Source organism: Pseudophryne corroboree, chromosome 1, assembly GCF_028390025.1.
Source record: "Pseudophryne corroboree isolate aPseCor3 chromosome 1, aPseCor3.hap2, whole genome shotgun sequence".
NCBI classification, from domain to species: Eukaryota; Metazoa; Chordata; class Amphibia; order Anura; family Myobatrachidae; genus Pseudophryne; species Pseudophryne corroboree.
In genome coordinates, this window is record NC_086444.1 from 1,186,566,771 (window position 1) to 1,186,594,181 (window position 27,411).

The window sequence follows — 27,411 nt, forward strand, 5'->3', positions numbered from 1 at the left end:
TTACTCCAGGGGTCGCAATATCCGCGACTACGTGGTTAAGACAGACACTTCTAAGTTCACCAAGGAACGTACATCTAGGAATTTTTTACAGAGAAAAAATGGGTGCTTTAGATGTAGCGGCTGCACTACCTGCAGTTACCTGGTTCAGGGTGACACGTTTCAACATCCCCATATGGGCAAGAAGTTTACTATTAGATATCCTCTGTCATGTGACTCCAAGTTTGTCATTTATCTGTTGACATGCCCATGTGGACTAGCTTATGTGGGTAAGACTGATTGTGCCTTTAAAACCAGGATGGAACAGCATCATTATGCCATACGGGAGGCTATCAAAACTGGCAGTAGCGATCAACCGGTGGCCCGCCATTTCATGCTAGCCAAGCATGGGATGGCTACTTTGAGATATAAGATAATTGATCAGGTCCCGTTCTCACTACGTGGGGGGGGGACCGCTCTAGGAGGTTACTACAGGTTGAAGCTAAATGGATTTTTACTTTAAACACGCAGTTTCCCAAGGGTTTAAATGAAGCGTTGAGCCTAAAATGTTATCTTTAGATAGGAGTGTTAACATCAGCTGAGTTATCTGTTTCACTGGCTCTCACTTTCCATCGTTTCATGTACACAGTAAAGGTAGCTTACACCTAAACAAACAGTTTAGGTGTATATTATAACATAAACTCCATATGCCGTTCTCATTGCTCTAGTTGTATTAATGAGCTAAGGTTATTTCACCATATGTTTTTATTGTCGACAGACATCTTATATTTATCAATATATAGGTAAACCAGTGGTTATTTACACTTCTTAACAATTTATGTATTTGTTTTTTTGTTATTGTTTGCTATTATCACCATGGTTACCTACCCACAGAGCCTCAGAGTGCCGGCAAGACGTACCGGAGCCGCGTCACTTCCGGGAGCGGGGTGACGTCAGGACCGGAAACCAGGCAGCGCGACTCGAGGCGGCGGGATGGGCCTCACTGTCCACAGGTATTTAAGTTTGTTTGTTTTTCACTACACTGTATCCTGACGAAGGGGCTGCGACCCCCGAAACTTTGCTATTCTCATTAAAAGCACTTATTTTTTTCACCGCTATTGAGAAGTCTCCCAGTGCCGCCCTTATTTGCTACGTGTATGCTGGGCACATTGCCTTGAAGGTGAGGGCACGGGAGCGTGTTACCAAACGCTGGGGAGCGTTAGGAGTGCCGGGCCGGATTGGACTCTATATATATATATATATATATATATATATAAACACACATACTGTATGTATATGTACACACAAATATATGTACCGAACATGGGCTCCATCTATAAATCGGACGTCTGGATTTTTTTTCAAATGGAAAGGGGGTCGTGTAACATGTCAAACAGCAACAGAATTTGCAGAAACCTTTATTGATGTGAACAGATTTGAAATAGCAGTTATGGGTCAAAATTAGCACTTTTTGGGGGGATTTACAGGCTGAAATGTTCTCCATAAAGGCCAGTCATTTTAGGTGTTCAACATGTTGTCCCTCTTAGTCAAAACAAATTTGAAGGCACTGGATCCAATTGTCATGCACTCGCAGAAGGATTTCCGAAGATGTTGGCACATGCTTCTTCAATGCATTGCTGGATATGATGTCTGTTTCTTATTTTCTCCACATACACGAGTTGTTTTAAATGACCTCACAGATAAAAGTCAAGTAGCCTGACGTCAGGCTATCTGGGTGGCCATTTCACAGAACCATATTGGCCAATACAATGATCAGTAAATTGACCATCTGACCACTAACGAACAATTGCTCTGTAGTGTGGTGGAGCCGCATTCTGTTGAAAGTAACAGGAGAAGCTGCCATCTTTATTCAGAATTGAGGGGAACATCACTTCTTGCAGCATTTTAAGGTAGCTTTGTGTATTTAGGTTCTGCTCAATGAAAATGGATCCAATTACTGGGGTATCCCATATCACATACCACATTGTAGGTCTTTCTGGGTGCCGGTTGTTAAAGTTGGAGGTCTCTATGGATGCCGGTTGTTAATATCTGCAGGTATGACATTGAAACTTTGTTCTCCAGACATCAAAATGACCTCAGTTCTCTCCTTTTTTGACAAAGCCATCTTCAGTTACCTGAAACAAATAAAGTGTTTTAACTTTTGAAACATACGTGCTATTTCAAATATGTTTGCAGCAATAAAGTTTACAGCAAATTCTGATGTTGTTTGATATGTTAGACGTCCCCCTTTCCATTTGAAAAAAACTGACTTAGATTCATGATGGCTGATTTAAAGATGGCACCCATGTGTGGAACATGCCTTAAAAAATAGCCAACTTCAACCATACATTACTGGAGTATTGAGTTTTCCCATTTCCTGCACAGTTTTTGAAACAAAAGGGTGTACTGCGACTTTTGATTCACTATATATATATATATATATATATATATATAGATATATATATATATATATATGTCCTTTCTTATGGGCAGCACTCAGAGACTTTTATCAAATGGATTAAGTGAAAAAAAGACCCCACTGGGCCATTTTATTGGTAACGTTTCGGGGTATAATCCCCTTCCTCAGACAACCAAAGTAGTGAACAACAGTGACATTTATAACAAAAACTGACCTGTGACCCTCCAGTGCAACTTCCGTGTGTATACTCCGAAACGTTACCAATAAAACGGCCCGGTGGGGTCTTTTTTTCACTTAATCCGTTTGATAAAAGTCTCTGAGTGCCGCCCATAAGAAAGCAGATATCTACAGATGCTGATCTGAGGGGAGGGCACCGGACCAAGACATACGTAAGACCGGAGTGCCAGGGACCCTGTATGCATTGATATATATATATATATATATATATTTAAATGTAACATTTCGGGGAAAACCCCTTCCTCAAGACATACCCGACAAGTGAAATAGACAAACTTACCCTCTAATGTACCCCAGAGCCAGCAGTGTCATCCTCCGCATCTCTCGCCGCCACTCCCGTCTCTGGCTGCCGCTGTGCCGCACTTCCAGGTCGTAGCTTGACCTGGTTGACATAGCAACCTAGGCAGCTTGCGTTCCATGCCGGGAGGCTCATCGTGCAATGCTGGCCCAGGAGCGCTGCTAGAGGGCGAGGTTGCCACAGCAGCATGGCTCTAAACACAAATATAGAAAAACAAAAACAAAAAATTTAAAATAACAGGTAACCAGTGTGCATCAATCACATACATGTATAAATCATTACTAAAATATATAAATCAATACAACAATGATCAAACAAAGTACCACCTCAACTCAAGCCTACTACATAGCAAAAGGGTCACTGCTTCACACCCCATAGGGAATCCCTACATTAAACTATTCCAGTTAATTTTATCGTTAAGCCCCATAGGGGACATAGTATTTAGTCGAATAATCCATCTTGATTCAGCTCAAAGAAGGGCTTTCTGACAATCACCGCCCCTTAATAATAAAGGGATGTGGTCAATCATAAAGTACCTTAACATGGAAAGAGTATGACCCTTTGCTTTAAAGTGGCATGCCACGGGCTGGTCCAAATTCCTACCGGCTAGACTGATGGCAGAGCGATGCAGTGCCATCCGGTCCCTAAACGGCCTAGAGGTTTGTCCAACGTAATAAAGCCCACAAGAAATGACTGCTTGCACAAAAGTAGTGGTTGTAAAATGAAGTCCAGCAGCTGAGCTATTGATTGTACAAGTGAATTCCTGGCCGATATGATAGACCTACCGGGAGGGGATACACTGTCCTTGTGGAGTTTTGGCAATGTATAAAGCACAGGAGTTATAGGATGTTCCTTGTACAAAATCTTCTGTAGTGCTGGTGTAAACAGACCCTCTTGGACCGCGGTATCAAGAATGGCTCTATCTTCGCGTTGATATTCCTTAGTAGGATCACTGGCCAATTTTTTATACACATCTGTTTCAGAAAATTGGCGTACAATTTCATCCCGGTAATCGACAATGTTTTGGACCACCACGGCTCCACCCTTGTTGGCGGGCCTAATGACTATATCCTCATAGCTGGCTAAATTTCTAAGAGCAACGGTCTCACTATAGGATAAATACGGCCAGGCGCTGCAGCAAATTTGCAGACAGATTCATCTAAAAGTCTGTTGAAAGGTTTGAGAGACAGATTGGATGAAGTAGGATCAAATTTAGAGCTGGGGTGTGAATGCAGAAAAGGATCCATATGCGTAGTCACAGCCGTGACTGGACGAGACTGGTAATGTTCCTTTAAACGTAATTTACGTGCCAGTTTATGATGATCTCGGTGCCATTCAAATCCATCATGCATGTTTGTTGGCACAAAGGATAATGCCTTCTGCAATACCTTCAGTTCATCCTCTGATAATGTCCTGTCAGATAATTTGAATATTAGCGTGTCTTCTTTTTGTCTGCACTTTTGACACCTCTTGTTTTGGCCACTGTGGCGGGTGGAAGATCACTTGGGTGACTTAATTGCTGGGAATCGTGGCCTAAAGGGACGCTCGTACTTGGATTACAATCATCAGAATCTGAAATCAAAAAGTCACTATTACTGTTACTGTTTGGTGTGCCCTGAGCAGAACATTTTTTTCTGCCACGGTCGTCTCTTTTGATAGCGTACTTTATTGCGAGGTTCCCCCTCATTGCCAGACAGCCAACGATACACCCTGTTCTCATCATAATCGTTATCAACCGTGGACCATTTATTCCTTTTGAACTTGAGTAGATCTTTCCTATATTGTTGTTCAAGTTTAGTGACCCAACTGGAATTGATGGGATCATTCAATAACTTCTTTGATTCCTTCTCCAGGGATTTCATTTTAGCCCGAGTTGAATCTAGTTCACGGCGTGCCTCGTCAATCACTAGAATCATGAGATCTAGCGCACACCTAGTCAGGATGCCAATCCATTTTATAATAAACTCGGGATTATTCCTACCGATGGTAGGGATGTTCCTACATCGAAACCCCCGTGGAATTTTCTTGTCTTTATAATATTCGGTGAGAGAGGAAGCATGAAGTAAATAATCCGTCTCACGACATTTAAGCTTGAACAACTGAATGTATACATCTTCCATAGTGTGCTTAGTATCATAGCCAGGTACTTTCTCTTTAAGAAGAATCCCCTCTATTTGCTCTGGAGTAAAGCAAAAGGTCTCACCAGGAGGTACAATAAAAGTATGGCATTCTGCCGCATCTTGCGAAGCTGATGTGCCACTAGCTGGATCCATACTATTTGTAATGCACACAAGTTCCACACCAGTGAAAAAATCAAACAGCACAACCTGGCTGACTGAGACAAATAAACAGGCACAAATTTCGGTAAATCCAATATTCAATGTTTTAAAAAAACGCTGTAGTTGCCATGCTACCTGGACTGCATGCTGATGCAACCCTAATGTACATGAATACAACTCAGCCGGCACTCAATTCAACTTAATGCAGCTTGCCCCATTGCCATAATCCAAAAAGATACATACACCTCCAAACGCGGACAATGAGGCACTCCAGAGGCTGAATCCAGAAAAAAAGTATATTTAAATGTAACGTTTCAGGGAAAACCCCTTCCTCAAGACTTTTAGTAATGATTTATACATGTAAATCCAGGGAAAAGTGGGTAATCCAGTAGCCACAATGCTCCCAGGCAAAATCCTCAGCACACTAGCAGAAGCTGAGACTCCAGGACTAGTAGCTTTTTGAAGCCAAACTCACACACACACTGGAGATCTCTTGCCTTCCCTTTTTAAACAACATTCCAATTTCCACCAACAAAGTCCCTCCTGATTGGAAGAGATCAATGAGGGTCTGTAAAAGAGATGAGTCATGCAGAGATCCCACCTGCTGTTCTCATGCCCCAGTGTCTGACTCAGTCCTAGGGGAGAACAATGGGATCTTGATGCAATTAATCCCTTGGTGATGGGGGACGAAAGACAGTCACTCCCTGTTTTATCCTTTTAAAGTCATATGTGACCTCAGAGGGCTCCAACTGCTCCCAGCTTCCAGCAATTAGTGTCTAGTGACTGGTCCAGCATAACACATCACACCTGGCCCTGTTTAAGAACAATAGCTACTACAACAAAGTCAGAATGGACCTTGGACAGTATATTCTGTCCCATACCTCCCTCTTCTTAAATCAAGGGAGCAGGGTTGGATCCTTTTCCTGGATCAGCCATGTGACCTTTACCAGGTGCAATGCTGTTTCCTTCTTCTCTGCTAGAAAATCCATCAGCTTTGGTATGCTTACGGCCATTTTTGTGAGAGATGGAGAAGTTAAAACTTTGCAAGGCAAGACTCCTACATAGTAATCTCCCATTGTCCCCAGCTGTCTTTTGTAACCAATGAAGTGGATTGTGGTCAGTCACCACCATAAATTCTCGTCCATAAAAGTATGGTTGTAGCTTTTTCAAGGCCCACACAATGGCCAGGCATTCTTTCTCAATGGTAGCAAAAGCCACTTCCCGATCCACCAGTTTACGGGAAAAATATACCACAGGGAGGTCACGGTTATCCTCCCCCACTTCGCATAACACTGCTCCCAAACCATAACCAGAGGCGTCAGTTTGAACAATGAACTTCTTGGAGAAGTCGGGGGCAGCTAGTACTGGGGCACTGGAGAGGGTTTCTTTCAGGGCCACAAATGCGCTCTCACATTCAGGGGACCATGCAACCTGTCTAGCATATTTCTTTTTGGTCAGGTCAGTCAAAGGTTTGGCCAATGTGCTGTATTGGGGAACGGACCTCCTATAGTAGCCAGCTAGTCCTAAAAATGCTCTTACTTGTTTCTGATTGGAAGGTCTTGGCCAGTTTAGAATGGCTTCCACTTTAGCTAGCTCTGGTCTAATCTTACCCCCTCCCACTCGGTGACCTAGATATTTGCACCTCAGCCATTCCTATTTGGCATTTATCAGAATGGATGGTTAACCCACCCTGCTGAAAACGCCTAAGGACCTCGGCCACTTGTGATAGATGGTCTTCCCAGCAAGAACTAAATATAGCTATGCCATCTAGGTATGCTTGTGCAAAATCCTGACACCCTTCCAACATTACATCTATATCTCTCTGAAAAGTGGCCGGGGCATTCTTCATGCCAAAGGGCATAGACAAAAAATGATAAAGCCCAAATGGAGTGGTAAACGCAGATTTTTCTTGGGCCTCAGGACTTAAGGGGACCTGCCGGTATCCTTTACTAAGATCTAGAGTGGTTACATAGGTTGCTCCCCCTAATCTCTCCAACAACTCTTCCACCCGGGGTATGGGATATGCATCTGTGACAGTCACCTCATTCAAACGTCGGTAATCCACACAGAATCTGGTGGTCCCATCCTTCTTGGGAACTAAGACTACCCCGGCTGCCCATGGACTATTGGACTTCACAATAACCCCTAACGCCAGCATCTCATCAATCTCCCTTTTGAGGCTGCCTGCTACCTCAGGCGTGACTCTGTATGGTTTTTGCCGGATGGGCTTGACCTCCCCTGTATCTACCACATGCTGAGTGAGGGTGGTGGTCCCTGGAATACATGTAAATTGCAAAGCCTGGGCCATTAACACCTCCCCCATGTCCTGACGCTGGGCAACACTAAGTTTGACTGCCTCCAATCCTTTGCCCTTCTTGCATTCCTCTAATAAATCAGGTAAGTGGTCTAACTCAGGGGCCTCCATGGGGTGACAACATACTACCATTGCTGCTACATTTCTTTCTGCATAAGCTTTGAGATGATTAATGTGGACATTTCTGACTTGTCGGCTAGCCTTATCCAGGGCAACAATGTAATTCACTGGGCCTGACTGTTTTACCACAGTATAAGGGCCATCCCAGGTAGCCTGTAATTTATTCTTATGTACAGGAATAAGCACCATTACTTTGTGTCCCTCATGTAATTCCCTGAGTCTGGCATTCTGATTATACCATTCAGATTGGTGGGCCTGTGCCCCTTGGAGATTTGTTTGTGTTAAGGCCATTAACCTCGCCATCCTTTCCCGCATCTGTGCCACATACTGCAGGATGGGTTGACCATGATCAATAAAGCTTCCTTCCCAGCTTTCACGGACTAGATCCAGTGGTCCTCTGACCCTGCGGCCTTACAACAATTGAAAGGGGGAAAACCCAGCAGAGTCTTGTGGCACTTCCATATATGCAAACAGGAGCTGCTGCAGTGCCCTTTCCTAGTCCCTCCGCTCTGATTGCGGATAAGCCTGCAACAGGTGTTTGATTGTTCTATTAAATCTCTCACATAATCCATTAGTCTGTGGGTGATAGGGGGTGGTCCTTAAGGGACGTATTCCCCATTTTTCCCATAATGTCTGTAACAATTCCCCCTGAAATTGGGCCCCCTGATCCATTACAATCTCTTTGGGATAGCCCAGTCTACTAAATATGTCACTCAGGGCCTGCGCTACATGCTCTGCATCTATAGAGGAGAGTGCTACAGCCTCGGGATATCGAGTTGCAAAGTCTATGAGGGTCAGAATATATCTTTTTCCTGAATGACTAGGAATCTTAAGAGGCCCTACTATATCTACGGCTACCCGCTGAAAAGGTTCCCCAATTATAGGTAAAGGATGTACAGGGGCTCTTTGTGGTACACCTCCTAACCTCTGACAAGTATCACAGGAGGCTCGATAATGCTTCACATCATGGGATACATTGGACCAAAAAAAACTTCTCAAAACTTGAGCAAGCGTTTTCCTGACCCCAAAGTGTCCAGCTGCTGGTATGTCATGGCAACAATACAATTATACAAATGCACAGGCGCACAGGACCAAACTTATTTACAGGTCCACCTGAGTCTGTGCGTGAATATAAATTCAGGCGCAAATATATTCTATTCTAATAAAAAATTATTTAGTTTCCATACACTATCCAATATACTTTGCTGATGACCACAACTTAAAATCTAAATGCAGCTCCCACTCAGTATTCTGAAGTGTTACCAAATTCTAAACCAAAAATCTCTTATGTGAGAGAGCGCATGAAGACTTTAAACATTTTTATTTCATATAAAAAAACTATAAAATTCTATTATAGCATCAACATATGCATATTATTGCTAAAGAGCTTTTGAAACAATGTAGTTAATATTGCTACACACAAAGGCCCTCATTCCGAGTTTTTCGCTCGCTAGCTGCTTTTAGCAGCATTGCACACGCTAAGCCGCTGCCCTCTGGGAGTGTATCTAAGCTTGGCAGAATTTCGAACGAAAGATTTGCAGAATTGCGAATAGAAATTTCTTAGCAGTTTCTGAGTAGCTCCAGACTTACTCAGCCATTGCGATCAGTTCAGTCAGTTTCGTTCCTGGTTTGACGTCACAAACACACCCAGCATTCGCCCAGACACTCCCCCGTTACTTCAGACACTCCCGTGTTTTTCCCATAAATGCCAGCGTTTTTTTCGCACACTCCATAAAACGGCCAGTTTCCGCCTAGAAACACCCACTTCCTGTCAATCACACTCCGATCACCAGAACAATGAAAAATCCTCGTTATGCCGTGAGTAAAATACCTAACTTTTGTGTAAAATAACTAACCGCATGCGCTCTGCGATCCTTGCGCATGCGCAGTAAGCGACTAATCACAATATAGCGAAAATCGGCATCGAGCGAACAACTTGGAATGACCACCATAGAACTGTCATTAAATAGAAACACAAGTCAGTCCATGTTTATCACCAGCTGCCACTTATTTGCAGATTTGACTTCAACATTTTTATTTCCACTTTGTGGCTAGAATACAACTTAATGTCCCGCATCAATAGATTCTAAATTCTTTGTCCACAAAGTTGGTATATAGGTATCGGTTGAACTTCATAGATTATGACTATTGTTCAAATCAAAATGCTGCAGCAAAGTTCCCCCTTGCTCCAATATTTTATTCAGACTGTGGAGCTTTAAATAGATTTGTACTGTATATGAACAGACTTAATTTAACATACAGAGAAAATACCTCTTGTCCACTGGCACACACATGGTAACGTGTATAGCAACAGAGGAATGATTATCAGTTTAGAGAACTATGTCTCACCTCACTGCAGCCCAGGTGTTGTTATCTTCCCTCAGGGGACAGCCGTGGCCAATAACCACTGTGTCTTCCCTGCTGCCGCTGAGCTCACAGAGCATGACATGTCCGTCTATGAGATGCCCAGCCGCGGCGGTATGCCTCGGAAGTATTCTCTGTTAAAAGCCATCCGGCTTCCCCCTGCCGGAGCCTGTGGATCCAATACGTGGTGTGATGATGTACTGCGTAGGGAGGCCAATCCCGGGATCGGGATCAGCGGGATCCTGGGATTTGGGCCCAAAAATGCCGGGATTTGAATCCCAGGATTAGAGCTTCCAATCCCGGGATTCACGGGATTAGAGTGCGCATGCGCAGTTTTTACCGGACAGCGCTGAGCACTGTAGCTCAGTGCTGCCCGGCTGTCAGCGAGGTAGTTCCACACACACACTGACCGCGCTAGCTGCATTTCAAATGTAGCGCCGGCTGCCAGCCAATCAGAGCTGGCAGACCGGCAGCCAATCAGGGACGCGGCAGCGGCCACGGCTCCTGATTGGCTGCCGGACTGCCAGTTCTGACTGGCTGGCGGCCAGCGCTACATTTGAAATGCGGCCAGCGTGGTCAGTGTGTGTGTGTGTGTGTCCATGGCTGCTGCCCGCGGCCTGCCCAATTAGTAAGTACTATCGCTACCTACAGCCATACTCCCTCACTGCTCCAGACATCCTCCCTCTCTCTCTCTACTCCTGACATCCTCCCTGCTCGCTACACCCACCTTCCTTTCCTGCTCCTAACATGCTCCCTACATACCCACTGTCCCGCTGCTCCCTACACCATCCTCCCTGCCTGCTCCTTACATTCTCCCTGCACCCACCCTGCCTTGCTCCCTACATCCACCCTCCCTCGCTGCCTTCCACCCCTCGCTGCCCTCCACATATACTCTCTGCTCCCTACACTGATCCCTACTGCAATCCCGGGATCCCGGGAATCCCAGGATTGAGCATTTTTCAATCCCGAATCCCGGGATTGAAAAAAAGCCCCGGGATTGGCCTCCCTAGTACTGCGGCACCCAGCTACGGCAGCGTGCCACAGGATTTCCCCTGCTGGAGTGGGATTAGAACCATGGGGAATTTATTGGTAGTCCATAACAATCATTCCTCTGTTGCTAGACACGTTACCATGTGTGTGCCAGTGGACAAGAGGTGTTTTCTCTGTATGTTAAATTAAGTCTGTTCATATACAAATCTATTTAAAGCTCCACAGTCTGAATAAAATATTGGAGCAAGGGGGAACTTTGCTGCAGCATTTTGATTTGAACAATAGTCACAATCTATGAAGTTAAAGCGGTACCTACAGTATATACCAACTTTGTGGACAAAGAATTTAGAATCTATTGATGCGGGACATTAAGTTGTATTCTAGCCACAAAGTGGAAATAAAAATCTTGAAGTCAAATCTGCAAATAAGTGGCAGCTGGTGATAAACATGGACTGACTTGTGTTTCTATTTAATGACAGTTCTATGTGTGTAGCAATATTAACTACATTGTTTCAAAATCTCTTTAGCGGTAATATGCATATGTTGATGCTATAATAGAATTTTATAGTTTTTTTATATGAAATAAATATGTTTAAAGTCTTCATGCGCTTTCTCACATAAGTGATTTTTTGGTATGTCATGGGCTAAGGTCAACAGCTGCTGTCGATATCTTTGGGTAACCACCAATTGCTTTAAGGCACTGCCATGGTCGAGATCATGACTATGAGGAGAAATTCTATACAACAGCCCGTTCACTCATGCTACCTTATACCCTTCAGAGTCAGAAAACCCACTATCTGCTACACTTCGAAGTTTGGCTAAGGTGGGATCAGTTTTCTGTAGCTTTCTGAATTCACTTCTATCTACCTACCCATGGTCAACTGCAGTACTCCTATTTATAAGCATATCATTCTCAGTGATGGGCATACTCACCACCTGTGTATTGGGTTCAGAAGCAGTAGTGTGTTGGATCTGAGTGAGAGTGGGCCCCAGGGTGGACGAAGATGCAGAGTTTGTCTCTGTTGAGGGGGTCATTCTCAGGGCTTGGTTCCTGGTCACCAAAATGTGTGACCAGTCCCTGTCCTAGGTCATTCCCCAGAATGACTTTTGCTTGCAGGCCGCTAAGAATTCCTACATCCACAGGGCTATGGTCTGCCCCCCAGTACAGATGCACTCGGGCTACTGGGATATCCCAAACTTGATTCCCTGCCATGGCGATTCTAACCCTTTGGTCCTCCAGGATCTTGTCTACTGACACCAGGTCAGGTTCTATGAGGGTAAGGTAGGCTCCTGAATCTCTCAACCCCTGGACCTCCTGGTCATCCACACAGACAGACTGCAAATGACCTTTCATGTTTCTGTTAGTTTGGCTTCCCTCCCCCACTACTAGGTCCACCACATACACACCATCCATCACCTCTGGTGCATCAGGATGGGGATATTCCCGTTCAAATCCCCCCACTGGTTGGTAGACCACATTAACTGGGGCAGGACGAGCTCCCACATAAGGTCCTCAAGACCAAGTGCAATCCTTCTGGATGTGCCCTGGCTGATCACATCGGTAACATCTGCGGGGATAGGACTGTTGCACTAGTGAGTGTCGAGGTGCGGTATCCCTCTGGTTTTCTGGGGCAGATAATGGTCTGGTTTTCTGGGTCTCTCTCATTCCCATTCTATGTGTTCCTTGTTGCTGTACACTGGGTGCCTTCCATCTGACCCGGTTAGCAAGATACTCATCTGCCATTCGGGCTGCTGACTCTGGGTTTGGAGGTTTACTGTCAGCCACCCACTCTCGGACCTCTGGTGCCATTTTATTTAATAATTGTTCCAGAAGCACTTTATACAGGATTTGTTCTGGGGAACACACATGTTGTCCATCCCACCACTGCTGGCACGCTCTCTTCAGTTGTCTGGCAAATTCAGCATGGGAGTCATCCCCCCATGATTTAGAGTCCAGAATTTTGCCCAATAGGATTCAGGGGTGACTTGGAATTTTGCTAGCAGGGCTTTCTTCACCAGTTGGTAGTTTCCACATCCTCATTTGCTAGAGATTGATAGGCTTGCTGAGCTTTGCCTGTTAAACTGGGTCCCACCTAACAAGCCCACTCCTCCTCATCAATCTGGTGCATGGTCATCAGTTTCTCAAAAACCTGCAGATGAGTATCAATGTCCGTCTCTTCTTCCTTAAATCTGGGCACATCTCTATATCTTAGACGTGGCTTTCTACTTTCTTCTTCTTGCACAGCCTGTCTAGCTGGTCCCGCCGGGTAGATATTTATCCCCAACACAGTTTGTATTACTCCTGCCCTTTACCTAGAGGTAGCTCTGTCCCCTAGGGCTTTCATCATCCGCTCCAATGTTTCAGGAGTTGCCTCTGGTCTCTGCATTCTCCCCATTCTTGTCCCCACTGCTGGGATTTGCTCTTCCTCCTCAACACTTAGAGCAATCTCCCCTGGGTGAGCTCTGTCAAACTCCAATAGTAGATTGATTAACACATCCTTTTGTTCAGTTCCATAACAGGGGATCTTCTTTAGCTTGCAGAACTCAAACAACTGCTGTTTCCTAGTCCTCCTGTAATATTTCTCTGCTTCCCTTAAATCACCTATTGCAGCTTCACTCGCCATTCTTCCTGAGATGTCTGTTGGGTTATCTAACGGGACTGATATTACTTGGCTACTTTTTACTGAAACCTGTTCCTGTTGGTTTATCTCTGTACAGCACCTTATGCTCTTCCCACTGGATGGGACTGCATGACCCCACTGTCTGCCACCAATTGTGAAGACCAAGAGTATTAGAGCATAAACTCAGAGGGTACTCCAGGACTTCTGGGTCAGGTCACGCAGACAGTAGACAGATAAAGATATAACAATATATTTATTAGGGATTTACTTAGTACAAACTCTCTAAATCAACTATAAAATGAACACATTTGAAATTAACCCCAGAACAACAGGTCCCAATAAACAGCAGTTTACCATCAGACTTCCCAGCACTTTCCCACATGCTCTTGTCTGGATGTAGTATAATTGTGTAGGATCACAGGGGTTTCAAGCAGTGTTCATACAGCAGAGCCAACAAGTCTGCAAATCCAGGGAAAAGTGGGTAATCCAGTAGCCACAATGCTCCCAGGCAAAATCCTCAGCACACTAGCAGGAGCTGAGACTCCAGGACTAGTAGCTTTTTGAAGCCAAACTCACACACACACACTGGAGATCTCTTGCCTTCCCTTTTTAAACAACATTCCAATTTCCACCACCAAAGTCCCTCCTGATTGGAAGAGATCAATGAGGGTCTGTAAAAGAGATGAGTCATGTAGAGATCCCCCCTGCTGTTCTCAGGGGGAGAACAATGGGATCTTGATGCAATTAATCCCTTGGTGATGGGGGAAGATAGCCAGTCACTCCCTGTTTTATCCTTTTATAGTCATATGTGACCTCGGAGGGCTCCAACTGCTCCCAGCGTCCTGCTATTAGTGTCTAGTGACTGGTCCAGCATAACACATCTCACCTGGCTCTGTTTAAGAACAATAGCTACTACAACATAGTCAGAATGGACCTTGGACAGTATATTCTGTCACAGATGAAATGTCCTTAAAACAAGTTAAAATGAGGCTCAGTAGTGTGCGTGGCCTCCATGTGCCTGTATGACCTCCCTACAACACCTGGGCATGCTCCTGATGAGGTGGCGGATGGTCTCCTGAGGGATCTCCTCCCAGACCTGGCCTAAAGCATCCGCCAACTTCTAGACAGTCTGTCATGCAACGTGCCATTGGTGGATGGAGCGAGACATGAAGTCCCAGATGTGCTCAATTGGATTCAGGTCTGGGGAACGGGCGGGCCAGTCCATAGCATCATTGCCTTCGTCTTGCAGGAACTGCTGACATACTCCAGCCACATGAGGTCTAGCATTGTCTTGCATTAGGAGGAACCCAGGGCCAACTGTGCCAGCATATGGTCTCACAAGGGGTCTGAGGATCTCATCTCAGTACCTAATGGCAGTCAGGCTACCTCTGGCGAGCACATGGAGGGCTGTGCGGCCCCCCAAAGAAATGCCACCCCACACCATTACTGACCCATTGCAAACCGGTCATGCTGGAGGATGTTGCAGGCAGCAGAACGTTCTCCTTGGCGTCTCCCGACTCTGTCATGTCTGTCACATGTGCTCAGTGAGAACCTGCTTTCACCTGTGAAGAGCACAGGGCACCTGTGGCGAATTTACCAATCTTGGAGTTTACTGGCAAATGCCAAACGTCCTGCACGGTGTTGGGCTGTAAGCACAACCCCCACCTGTGGACGTCGGGCCCTCATACCACCCTCATGGAGTCTGTTTCTGATCATTTTAGTAGACACATGCACATTTGTGGCTTGCTGGAGGTCATTTTGCAGGGGTCTGGCAGTGCTCCTCCTGTTCCTCCTTGCACAAAGGAGGAGGTAGCGGTCCTGCTGCTGGGTTGTTTCCCTCCTATGGCTTCCTCCACATTTCCTGATGCACTGGCCTATCTCCTGGTAGCACCTCCATGCTCTGGACACTACGCTGACAGACACAGCAAACCTTCCTGCCACAGCTCGCATTGATGTGCCATCCTGGATGAGCTGCACTACCTGAGCCACTTGTGTGGATTGTAGACTCTGTCTCATGCTACCACTAGAGTGAAAGCACCACCAGCTTTCAAAAGTGACCAAAACATCAGCCAGATAGCATAGGAGCTGAGAAGTGGTCTGTGGTCACCACCTGCAGAACAACTCCTTTATTGGGGCTGTCTTGCTAATTGCCTATAATTTCCCCCTGTTGTCTATTCCATTTGCACAACAGCATGTGAAATTGATTGTCAATCAGTGTTGCTTCCTAAGTGGACAGTTTGATTTCACAGAAGTGTGATTGACTTGGAGTTACATTGTGTTGTTTAAGTGATCCCTTTATTTTTTTGAGCAGTGTATATATACATATACACACACATTCATGAATCAAACACAACACTTAATGAAATTGTGGGTGCTAGGTCCAGTAATAATTCACATAACTGAATTCATCCTTACTAGCAATAAAGCATGTAGGAAAAAGAGAGTCCAGCACAACCAAAATGCATTCCAGAATCAATGGATGATTTAATCCACCATTACAAAGTGCTTTAAATAGTGCTTCCAATAATGCTTAATTCAGCAAATATATTACCCATTCCTGGTAATAGTGAGGAGACACTCCATATCCCTGACAGCGGTTTCAGTGCTAAAGGCACTGACCGCAATTTCAATGCTGTTGCACTGAGAAAGGTGCGCCAGCGCCAAAACGAGGAGAATGGAGGAGTGTCTCCCCAGCTGAAGTATGCCAATACACACTGTTATCAGGAATGAGTAATTTATTTGCTGACATCCACGGCTCTGTGGGTAATCACAGTCAGTCAGCACGCTGTATTTATCAGCTGTTGTCTCCCCTTATACCCGACTCCAATTGGGAAATTAATGTCTAGAAATGATAGGAAAGAGGGCGCCAATATTGCATTAAATGTATAACAGTTTAATACAAAATCACATGAAGAATATCAGCTCAAATTCGAACCAAAGGTGGTGGTGAAACCACCGCTTGTATAACAGCTTAAAACATAACCTGAAGGCACATGCTCCACCGCATCTTCCATCTACCACACACAGACCCAAATACATAGCAAGCCCTGCATTGAGCAATAGGGTTTCTCAATTTTAGAAACACAACAAATTGTTATAAAGACATAATTAAACCATCATAATTAAAAGCTAATGCACTTATACAGTATATGTTCCCATAATAAAATAAATACATATTTTAAACAAATGTGTGTATATATATATATATATATATATATATATATATATACAACAAAATTCCAAGTGCGCACAACAAATTTTTCTTAAATAAAATAACTGATTGTCAATTAATATACAACCAACAACCATAAAAATTCACAAGAATTTATTAAAAGCAGTTCATTGGACATGTATAACCTCTAGCAGAATAACATCAAGGTTTAGGTGTCCTTGCTTTAGAGTTCAGATCCCAACGCGTTTCTTCCTTGTTAGGACTTCATCAGGGGATATCAACAAAAAGCTGGTTGATGGAGGAGAAGAATGAAGAAGACAACAATTTATCCACTATAATATATAGTTCATGATTACAGCGAACAGCCGGTACATAATTTCAAAAGGTCATATTCATAAATGATGTTAGACATATTGGCATTCGGAGTAAATAAAAATCAATTAGATACAATGGAAACCGTATGTACTCAATTAGCAGGCTACCAATTTATTATTACCGAAAGCTGAAATAATTAAAAAATGATTTGAATAAAAGACACCTTTTGTTGGTATCTAATTAACAAAACAACTTTTGTACACACAATTTAGAATAAAGAAGGAAAGAGGTATGCATACCATGACTCCTCAAGGACCACACAATGAATAACGTGATTTACTTGTAGTTAGTTTTAATGACCTATAATGTGATCAATAAATAATTAGAACTAGTTTAGAGTGGTATTAAGTCAGATCCTTATTAGATTGAAGTAATGAGATGACTTCAAATATACTTACTTATAGGTAAGAAAGGTATATAAATGGTGTAAAAATATTCTAGTGAAAGATCTTATTCCTTAAATGTAATATTGTGTCCATAAGATGAATTTCTTTCAATTAGTGACCTATTCAATAATATTAAACAATATTAAATACAATTAGTGTCTATTGATTATATTTTATTGTAAATATTATATTAAATAAGTGAACTTACTTCAAGTATAGGAAGGTGGTCATACCATAGCCTCCATATGTGAATATGAACCCTCGTATATAGGAACCTATTATAAAATATATTTAATATTAATCAATAATTAATAATATATAAAAATAATGAAATTAAATATACTAATATTTACTCACATAATGAATCAATCTCCACTGGTGCGTGTCATTAAGTGATGAGCCCCTATAAATAATTAACCCTAATCAGTGTTTCTATTAAGAATTGATATCAGAATAATAACGGCCCATAGGTCCAATATTACTTACAAGTCCAGATTTCCCAGAGATGTGCATCAGTCTCTTCCACAAATGTGAATGAGCTCTGTGGGGCAGTCTTGCTCTATTAATACCTAGTGTGATTACCTCACTTCCTTTAGGACTTTCATCCAATAGGAAATGGGGTAGTGTTGGTTGTGAATCCTTAACTGGCAAAGTGTTATTTCACAAGTGCAGCCCCCCCGCCCCTTGTCAGCGCAGTTTTGGGTACATATGTGTGTACTGTATTTTTGTTGCTATGTAACCCGAAACTGCAGCGCTAAAATGCCTGTATTTAAGGATAGATTGGACAGGTCTCAAAAAGTTAAGTGTATGTTTTTAGATGATAATCAATCAGAATTAATGGAGGAGAATGAGGAGGATTATTTTAGCCATTTAAATAAGATGGAGAAATTATCTATTAAAGAAATGAAAGGATGGTTTCACATTATTACTTTGGAGAAATATATTGAAGTGGGAAGAATCCTGAGGGGATTGAGAATTATTAAATCGCCTACCTATGGCCAAGACAATGAGGACTTTCTATCTGAGTGGAATGCCGTCCTTGATGACTGCTCCACTAGACTGATGGGCCTCATTGTCAAAGAACGTAAGAAGGAACTCAATAAATTAGATGAAGCTATATCCACATTGGAATCTACTATGGAAAGGTTTAACAACAGTGAAGAGTTTAAGTCAGACTCTAACAAATTACTGTCTAAATTAGATAATGTAGAAAGTGAAATTATTAACAGAAAACAAAGGAAATTTATTCAGGATAAAGATGATTACAACAGAGGCAATATTCATGATTGGTCCAATACTAAAGCTGATCGAAATAAAATATACCAATCAGAACGCAACCACCAAGAGTGGTAAGAAGTTACATACACTCAGAAGGGTAGAACTAATTTTAGATCCCCCTATAGGAAACCAAGGAGACAGTATTCTAAACCCACTTATGATAATCAGAATTATATTTATCAGAGGTATCCATCTATACGTCAGAGAAGATTTTCTTCTTATCAATCAAGAGATCGTATCCCTTCTCATCACAATCGATATGATCATTTTAGGTCTCCTTCCCCCTCTACCTCTAAACATTTTTTAGGTTATCGAGATACCCAAAAAGCTCCCCCAAAACGGAATATCGAGGAGAGACAGGAGAAAGTCCCCCACCCCACGGTATCAAAAGAGGGTTTCGAGAGGAAGACGGGGAAAGAGAGGAGGTAGGAAATCACCCCCCCAAAAAAAGAGCAATCCAAACGTCCCAGTCAAATGTGAGACAGGAATTATCAATTTATCCAAGAAAACACTTTCCACAGCCGAGAACACGTTATTAGAAAAATGCCTCAATTTTGCCCCTAAAGCCAGTGTCAATAAATTAGATATATTTATCGATTTGCATAAGTATGTTCGGAATTTGACGATACAGAGGCACTTCCTTAAAAATCCTGTTCCCAAACTTGCTTATGTACCCGAAGTTAAACCAGTGGTATCACTTCCGTCTAAATTTTATCCGGTTGAATCTCGTGGTAGCTATATTGACATCTTTTATGAATCAGTGAAGAATGATTTTCGTAAAATTAAAACATCTGATAGTAGATTTAACACTAATATTAGTACGCAAGAAAAATATGCCTTGAAGACGATCAGTAAAGATAAGGAGTTAATAATCAAGTCAGCTGATGAAGGGGGGGCAGTAGTCCTTCTTGATAAATCCTCTTATCTAGAAGAATCATATAAGATTCTTAATGATACCTCCACTTATGTTAAGCTGGAAAAAGACCCTACTATTGAATTCCAAGAGAATCTCTATGTACTTCTTAATAAAGCGAATAAGGATGGGCTGCTGAGTAAAAAATAATTTGACTTTCTATTTAAAAGGTACCCCATCATGCCCATTTTTTACCAGTTACCAACAGTTCACACAGATAACATGAATCCCCCTGGTCGTCCCATCATAGCGGGGGTTGATTCCCTGACGGCTATCTTATCTCATTATGTCGATATCAAATTACAACCGTATGTGAAACAAAATAAATTTCATTTGAAAGATTCTACAAGTGTCCTTAGACTCATAGATAATTTAAATTGGAATGATAACTATAGATGGATAACTGTAGATGTACAGGCGTTATATCCCTCTATCCCTCATCAAAAGGGATTAGAGGCAGTCAGAAATATACTCACCAAAGATGCAGCCAATACAGATCTATTGGTCAGGTTTATCCTGGATTGTATTAAATTTATATTAGAACATAATTTTTTCGAATTTGATGGCAATTATTATTTACAAAGGCAAGGAACAGCCATGGGGACCAAATTCGACCCCGCATATGCCAACATATTTATGGGAGAATGGGAGGCTAAATATGTATATAATACCATCTATGAAAGTCATCATATTAAATTATTCCAGCGATACATAGATGATCTTCTATTCATTTGGGAAGGGAGTCAAGAAGACGTAGTCAATTTTATTGACTACCTCAACATGAATGATTATAATTTAAGTTTCACATTTAAGACGGACCCTGTGAAAATAGATTATCTAGACCTGGTTCTAGAGGGTAATCCTATGGGCCAAATCACTTCAAAGACCTATTTTAAAGATGTAGATGCAAATAGCTACATCCCATATAATAGCAGTCACCATTCTACTTGGAAAAATAGTGTTCCCTATTCACAATTTGTAAGGTTACAAAAAAATAGTAGTAGTTTGGAGAATTATTGGATACAGTCTACAACGATTTTTAAACGGTTTGTGGAAAGAGGATATGATCCAATTTCACTGGAGGCCGCTCAATTAAAGGCCTCCCATCGAAATAGAGATGAACTTCTAATGGATAGACCTCCTAAGTCCAGTTCTGAAAAACCCATTTGTCCCTTTATTACTGAATATAATAAAGATATACCGAAAATTAGGAAAATTATGTTCAAACATTGGGATATTTTAAAAAAAGATCCCATATTGGGTCCTAACCTTCCCAACAATCCGAAAATGGTCTATAGAAAAGCCCCTAATCTCAAAAGTGTACTGGCACCCAGTAAATTGAAAAATACCAAGGATTCAAATTCAACTTCGACAGACTTTTTAGGAAACAGGTGGGGATGTTTCCCCTGTAACCAGTGCATTTGTTGCAAATTTATGAGAAATAATTTGTCACAGATTAAACAATATGATGGAAGATTGCATACTCTGAGAGATAGGGTTACATGTAACACGGATTATGTTATATATATAATTGAGTGTTCATGTAAATTTTCCTATGTGGGTAAGACTAAGAGAAAAGTGAAAATCCGTATTCAGGATCATCTTAGGAGCATTAAAAATAAAGTCTTGTCACATAACTTACCACGTCATTTTTTAGAACACCATAATTCTAATGTTAACGAATTAACTTTTGGAGTGCTGGAACATATTAAATCTAATGCGAGAGGTGGGGACAGGGATTTACTATTGTCCAGAAGGGAGACGTATTGGATTTACACTTTGATTACTTTATCCCCTAATGGATTAAATGAAAATGTGGATGTTGTTGCCTTTTTCTAATGAAGAACATATTGCTGTAACATATTGCACTTGTCTGGTATATATTATGTCATCATGTTTAATGTACCATTGACTATTGTAAAGATATAGAAGGAACAAGGTATTATACTTTAACATCCATATTAATTAACTAATCCTCTTTAGTCGTTCCTATTTTAGTTGTTTAATTATTTATTTACATATACGTGGGGTCAGTGACTCTGTATAGGGTTTAGATAGATTAGCTCTTATTATTAGATGCAGATGACAGCGCAGAGTTTAGTGGAGGACACATGCGCAGTACATGTGCCCTTCCTACGGCCCAGATTAGCGGCGCATCAGGTACGGACTTTGCGTTCCGCGGTTGGTGACGGGTGGAACGTAAGCCGTCAACCAATATGGGACCCACATCCGGTGCGTCACATGCGTTCCACCACGATCGGTTGTAACACAAACCACGGCCCTCTCTTGACGAGGGCTGTGTATACAGAGGGACGAGTGTCCTTGGGCTACTTTTAAGCCTCTCAGCAGGGTCTCCGTTAGGATCGGTTCATGTAGCCAGAAATACGGGCCCTAAATAGCACATTTTACACCCGCACTCGGATTAAGAGGCGGAAGTGACGTCATGAATTATATAAGGAGGTTAAATACAGATGTTATTCCTTTTTGAGAGCGGTTCATTAGAATTATGGATACTTAATCATCTGATTACTTTAGGTCAAGCATTTTAAACATAGTATTCAGTATATTTATATCATATTTGCATCCTTATTCACTACCCCATTTCCTATTGGATGAAAGTCCTAAAGGAAGTGAGGAAATCACACTAGGTATAAATAGAGCAAGACTGCCCCACAGAGCTCATTAACATATGTGGAAGAGACTGATGCACATCTCTGGGAAATCTGGACTTTTAAGTAATATTGGACTTATGGGCCGTTATTATTCTGATATCAATTCTTAATAGAAACACTGATTAGGGTTAATTATTTATAGGGGCTCATCACTTAATGACACGCACCAGTGGAGATTGATTCATTATGTGAGTAAATATTAGTATATTTAATTTCATTATTTTTATATATTATTAATTATTGTTTAATATTAAATATATTTTATAATAGGTTCCTATATACGAGGGTTCGTATTCACATATGGAGGCTATGGTATGACCACCTTCCTATACTTGAAGTAAGTTCACTTATTTAATATAATATTTACAATAAAATATAATCAATAGACACTAATTGTATTTATTATTGTTTAATATTATTTAATAGGTCACTAATTGAAAGAAATTCATCTTATGGTCACAATATTACATTTAAGGAATAAGATCGTTCACTAGAATATTTTTACACCATTTATAGACCTTTCTTACCTATAAGTAAGTATATTTGGAGTCATCTCATTACTTCAATCTAATAAGGATCTGACTTAATACCACTCTAAACTAGTTCTAATTATTTATTGATCACATTATAGGTCATTAAAACTAACTACAAGTAAATCACGTTATTCATTGTGTGGTCCGTGAGGAGTCATGGTATGCATACCTCTTTCCTTCTTTATTCTTAATTGAGTGTACAAAATTGTATTGTTAATTAGATACCAACAAAAGGTGTCTTTTATTCAAATCATTTTTTAATTATTTCAGCTTTCGGTAATAATAAATTGGTAGCCTGCTAATTGAGTACATATGGTTTCCATTGTATCTAATTGATTTTTATTTACTCCGAATGCCAATATGTCTAACATCATTTATGAATATGACCTTTTGAAATTATGTACTGGCTGTTCGCTGTAATCATGAACTATATATTATAGTGGATAAATTGTTGTCTTCTTCATTCTTCTCCTCCATCAACCAGCTTTTTGTTGATATCCCCTGATGAAGTCCTAACAAGGACGAAACGCGTTGGGATCTGAACTCTAAAGCAAGGACACCTAAACCTTGATGTTATTCTGCTAGAGGTTATACATGTCCAATGAACTGGTTTTAATAAATTCTTGTGAATTTTTATGGTTGTTGGTTGTATATTGATTGACAATCAGTTATTTTATTTAAGAAAAATGTATTGTGCGCACTTGGAATTTTGTTGTATATGTTGATTGTGAACCCTTAACTGGCAAAAGGGTTATTCCACAAGTGCAGCCCCCCCCCCCATGTCAGCGCAGTTTTGGGTACATTTGTGTGTAATATATATTGTAACACTGTAGGGGTGCAAGGTGCCTTTTCCTGGGGAATATGGCAGCCCGCAGCAGCTGAGGAACAACACAAGTCCAGTTTCTGGTACAACTGACCCCGGCCAGTTTTATTGAAACAGAAAATAAAACAAACCCCAAAATAAAAATACCTTGCCTGTCCGGCACTAACTAAACATAAGATGTTCCTAACTGTCACTAAACAAAACACAGAGTTCTTCAGTACATACTGTATAGCTTACTTGCATCAGAAAGCGTGTCTCTCACACACAGATCCTGCAGCCTTCCCAGGCAGTCTGCCCATACTAATCAGGTTAGAAGCACTATATCACTCTTACACAGCTGAAACCCTGATTAGCCCTCTGTGAGGCCAAAGACCCGAACTGGGCCCAATGTCTAGAACTCGCCTTATCTCTCTCTCAGAGCCTTTTCCCAGCTTTTACAGCAAACTGAAAAGGTTCAGACAAAACAAAAAGCATTTTTCCTAGAAGTTAACATTTTCTAAAACATGTAAGACAAGAACCTGGGACAAATATACCTGCCCTCAAACACTATCCCAGTGTTCTTGTCACATATCCCCCTCCCCTGTTTCGACCTAGGGGCCGGAACACTTGTAGCCCCCAAACAGAAGATGCGAGACAATGCATCTGCGTTGGCCAATTGTGTTCCCGGTCTATGTTCGACAGTAAACTTAAAGTCCTGCAACGCTAGAAACCATCTAGTTACACGAGCATTCTTGCCTCTATTTACATACATCCATTTTAAAGGGGCATGGTCTGTCACTAGTCTGAATTGTCTACCCAAGAGGTAATATCTCAAGGTATCTAGTGCCCACTTAATGGCCAAAGCCTCCTTTTCCACAATGGCATACCTTTTTTCATGCTCATTGAGTTTCCTACTCAAATAAATGATAGGGTGTTCGTCCCCATCTCTGGTTTGGGACAGCACAGCACCTATCCCTACCTCTGAGGCATCTGTCTGTACCACAAATTCTTTTGAAAAATCTGGTGTTATCAACACCGGTTGTGAACACAAAGCCACTTTTAATGCTTGGAACGCCTTTTCTGCATCAGGGTTCCATTTCACCACATTTGACTGCTTCCCTTTGGTAAGGTCTGACAACGGCACCGCTGTGGTCGCAAAATTAGGAATAAACCGTCTATAGTACCCAGTAATTCCCAAAAAAGCCCTTACCTGTTTTTTATTCACTGGACGAGGCCAGTTTTGAATAGCATCAACTTTATTCAATTGGGGCCTAATCAGACCTCTGCCTATGGTGAAGCCCAAGTATTTGACCTCCTCCATTGCGAGGCAGCACTTCTTTGGGTTAGCAGTTAACCCTGCCTCTCTGATTGAGTCCAGTACTGCTTGTACTTTAACCAAATGGGACCCCCAGTCTGTACTGTGGATTACCACATCATCCAAATAGGCAGCTGCATATTTTCTATGGGGCCTCAAAATTTTATCCATCGCCCGTTGAAAGGTTGCTGGCGCCCCATGCAACCCAAAGGGTAACATCTTATACTGGTACAGCCCCTCCGGAACCGAAAAGGCTGTTTTTTCTTTGGCGCTATCAGATAAAGGTATTTGCCAGTAACCTTTGGTCAGGTCCAATGTGGTGAGAAACCTGGCTGTTCCCAGCCTTTCTACAAGCTCATCCACACGGGGCATGGGGTATGCGTCAAACTTGGACACCTCATTTAACTTACGAAAGTCATTACAGAAGCGTATGCTACCGTCGGGCTTCGGGATGAGCACTATGGGACTGGACCACTCACTGTTAGACTCCTCTATGACTCCAAGTTCTAACATGGTTTTAACTTCCTTAGAAATAGCTTCTCGCTGAGCTTCAGGAATCCTATATGGCTTTAAATGAACCCTGACCCCTGGTTCTGTGACAATGTCATGTTTTATTATGGTCGTTCGGCCAGGCAGCTCTGAAAATACCTCCCTATTTTGGATGAGAAATTCTTTAACCTGATTGTTCTGATCAGCTGATAATGTCTCTGACACCTTCACTGCGGGAAGCAACCGGGGTGAAGACACCGAAGGGCAAGGCTCCGCTGACAGAGACAACCTATCTTTCCAGGGTTTGATTAAGTTAACATGGTAGATCTGTTCGGGTTTTCTCTTTCCCGGCTGGTATACTTTGTAATTAACCTCATTCACTTTTTCCCTAATCTCAAATGGACCCTGCCATTTAGCTAGGAATTTGCTTTCCACAGTGAGTACCAAAACAAGAACTCTATCTCCAGGAGCAAATTCCCGTATCTTGGCACTCCGGTTATAGACCCTCTGTTGAGCACTTTGGGCCTGTTCCATGTGCTCTCTGACAACAGGTACCACGGCTGCAATCCTATCCTGCATTTGTGTTACATGCTCAATAACGCTTCTATAAGGAGTGGGCTGTCCTTCCCACGTCTCTTTGGCAATATCCAACAGCCCTCTGGGGTGTCTACCATACAACAAATCAAATGGAGAAAACCCCGTAGAGGACTGAGGTACTTCTCTGATGGCCATTAACAAGTAGGGCAACAAACAATCCCAGTTTTTCCCATCTCTCTCAACAACCTTTTTTAACATACTTTTTAATGTTTTATTAAACCTTTCCACCAACCCGTCAGTTTGGGGATGGTAGATGGACGTCCTGAGGTGAGTGACCTTAAATAACTTGCACAATTCTTTCATGATCCTTGACATAAATGGAGTACCTTGGTCAGTCAAAATTTCTTTTGGTATTCCCACTCTACTAAATACCTGCACCAGCTCCCTAGCTATCGCCTTGGTTGTGATAGTGCGTAAAGGGACAGCCTCAGGATATCGAGTGGCATAGTCCATAATTACCAGGATATACTGATGGCCCCGAGCAGACTTTAACAAGGGCCCCACGAGATCCATGGCTATTCTGTCAAACGGGACCTCTATAATAGGCATGGGAACTAGTGGGCTCCTGAAATGGGGTCTAGGGGCATGATACTGGCATTCAGGACAGGAAGAACAATATTCAGACACTTCTTTATAAACCCCTGGCCAAAAGAACCTTTGTAAAACTCTTTCAGTGGTTTTTTCTGCCCCTAAATGTCCTACGGTAACGTGACTATGAGCTAAATCTAGTACCGTTCTCCGATAAGGCTGGGGAACTACCAGCTGTTCCACCACATCCTCACCCCTTTTGACAATGTGGTACAAGAGCTCATTACAGATGGCCATGTGGGGATACGTAACCCTGTCACCTGGTACCACAGGTTCCCCATTAACAATCTTAACATTCTCTCTAGCCTTTATTAAGGTAGGATCCTTTAACTGTTCAGACGCAAACAGATCCTTCTTTACCTCCAGGTCAGGCACGCTTTCAGTTCTAACTACTATGTCTCTGTTCCCGGCAAGAGGGTCCTCACTGGACTCCCCATCTGTCACTTCCCCAGCCAAACTAGCAAAAGGCAAAGGGCCAGAAAGTTCCGAAGACCCACGTACATCCATAAAATCACCGGTATTATCAACTGGCTTTTTACTTCTCACATCTGTTGATAACCGTGATTCCCACAGTTTCCAAAAATGAGGAAAATCCCTCCCTATTATGGCCTCATGCACCAAGGTAGGGACCAGTCCCACTTTAACCATTGCTGACCCACAACAAGTTTCTATA

General features: G+C 42.2%; 1 long non-coding RNA gene across 1 annotated transcript in view; it reads right to left on the reverse strand.

Annotated features, from left to right (window-relative positions):
* Positions 1 to 1,409: 1,409 nt before the first annotated feature.
* The window catches only part of LOC135013503 (uncharacterized), an 89,701-nt gene continuing 63,699 nt past the window's right edge, over positions 1,410 to 27,411 (reverse strand). The window contains exons 2-3 of the long non-coding RNA XR_010212221.1: positions 2,913 to 3,123; positions 1,410 to 2,111 (exon numbers count right to left, since the gene is read on the reverse strand). This is a non-coding gene — a long non-coding RNA (uncharacterized LOC135013503). The remainder of the gene's footprint in view (positions 2,112 to 2,912; positions 3,124 to 27,411) is intronic.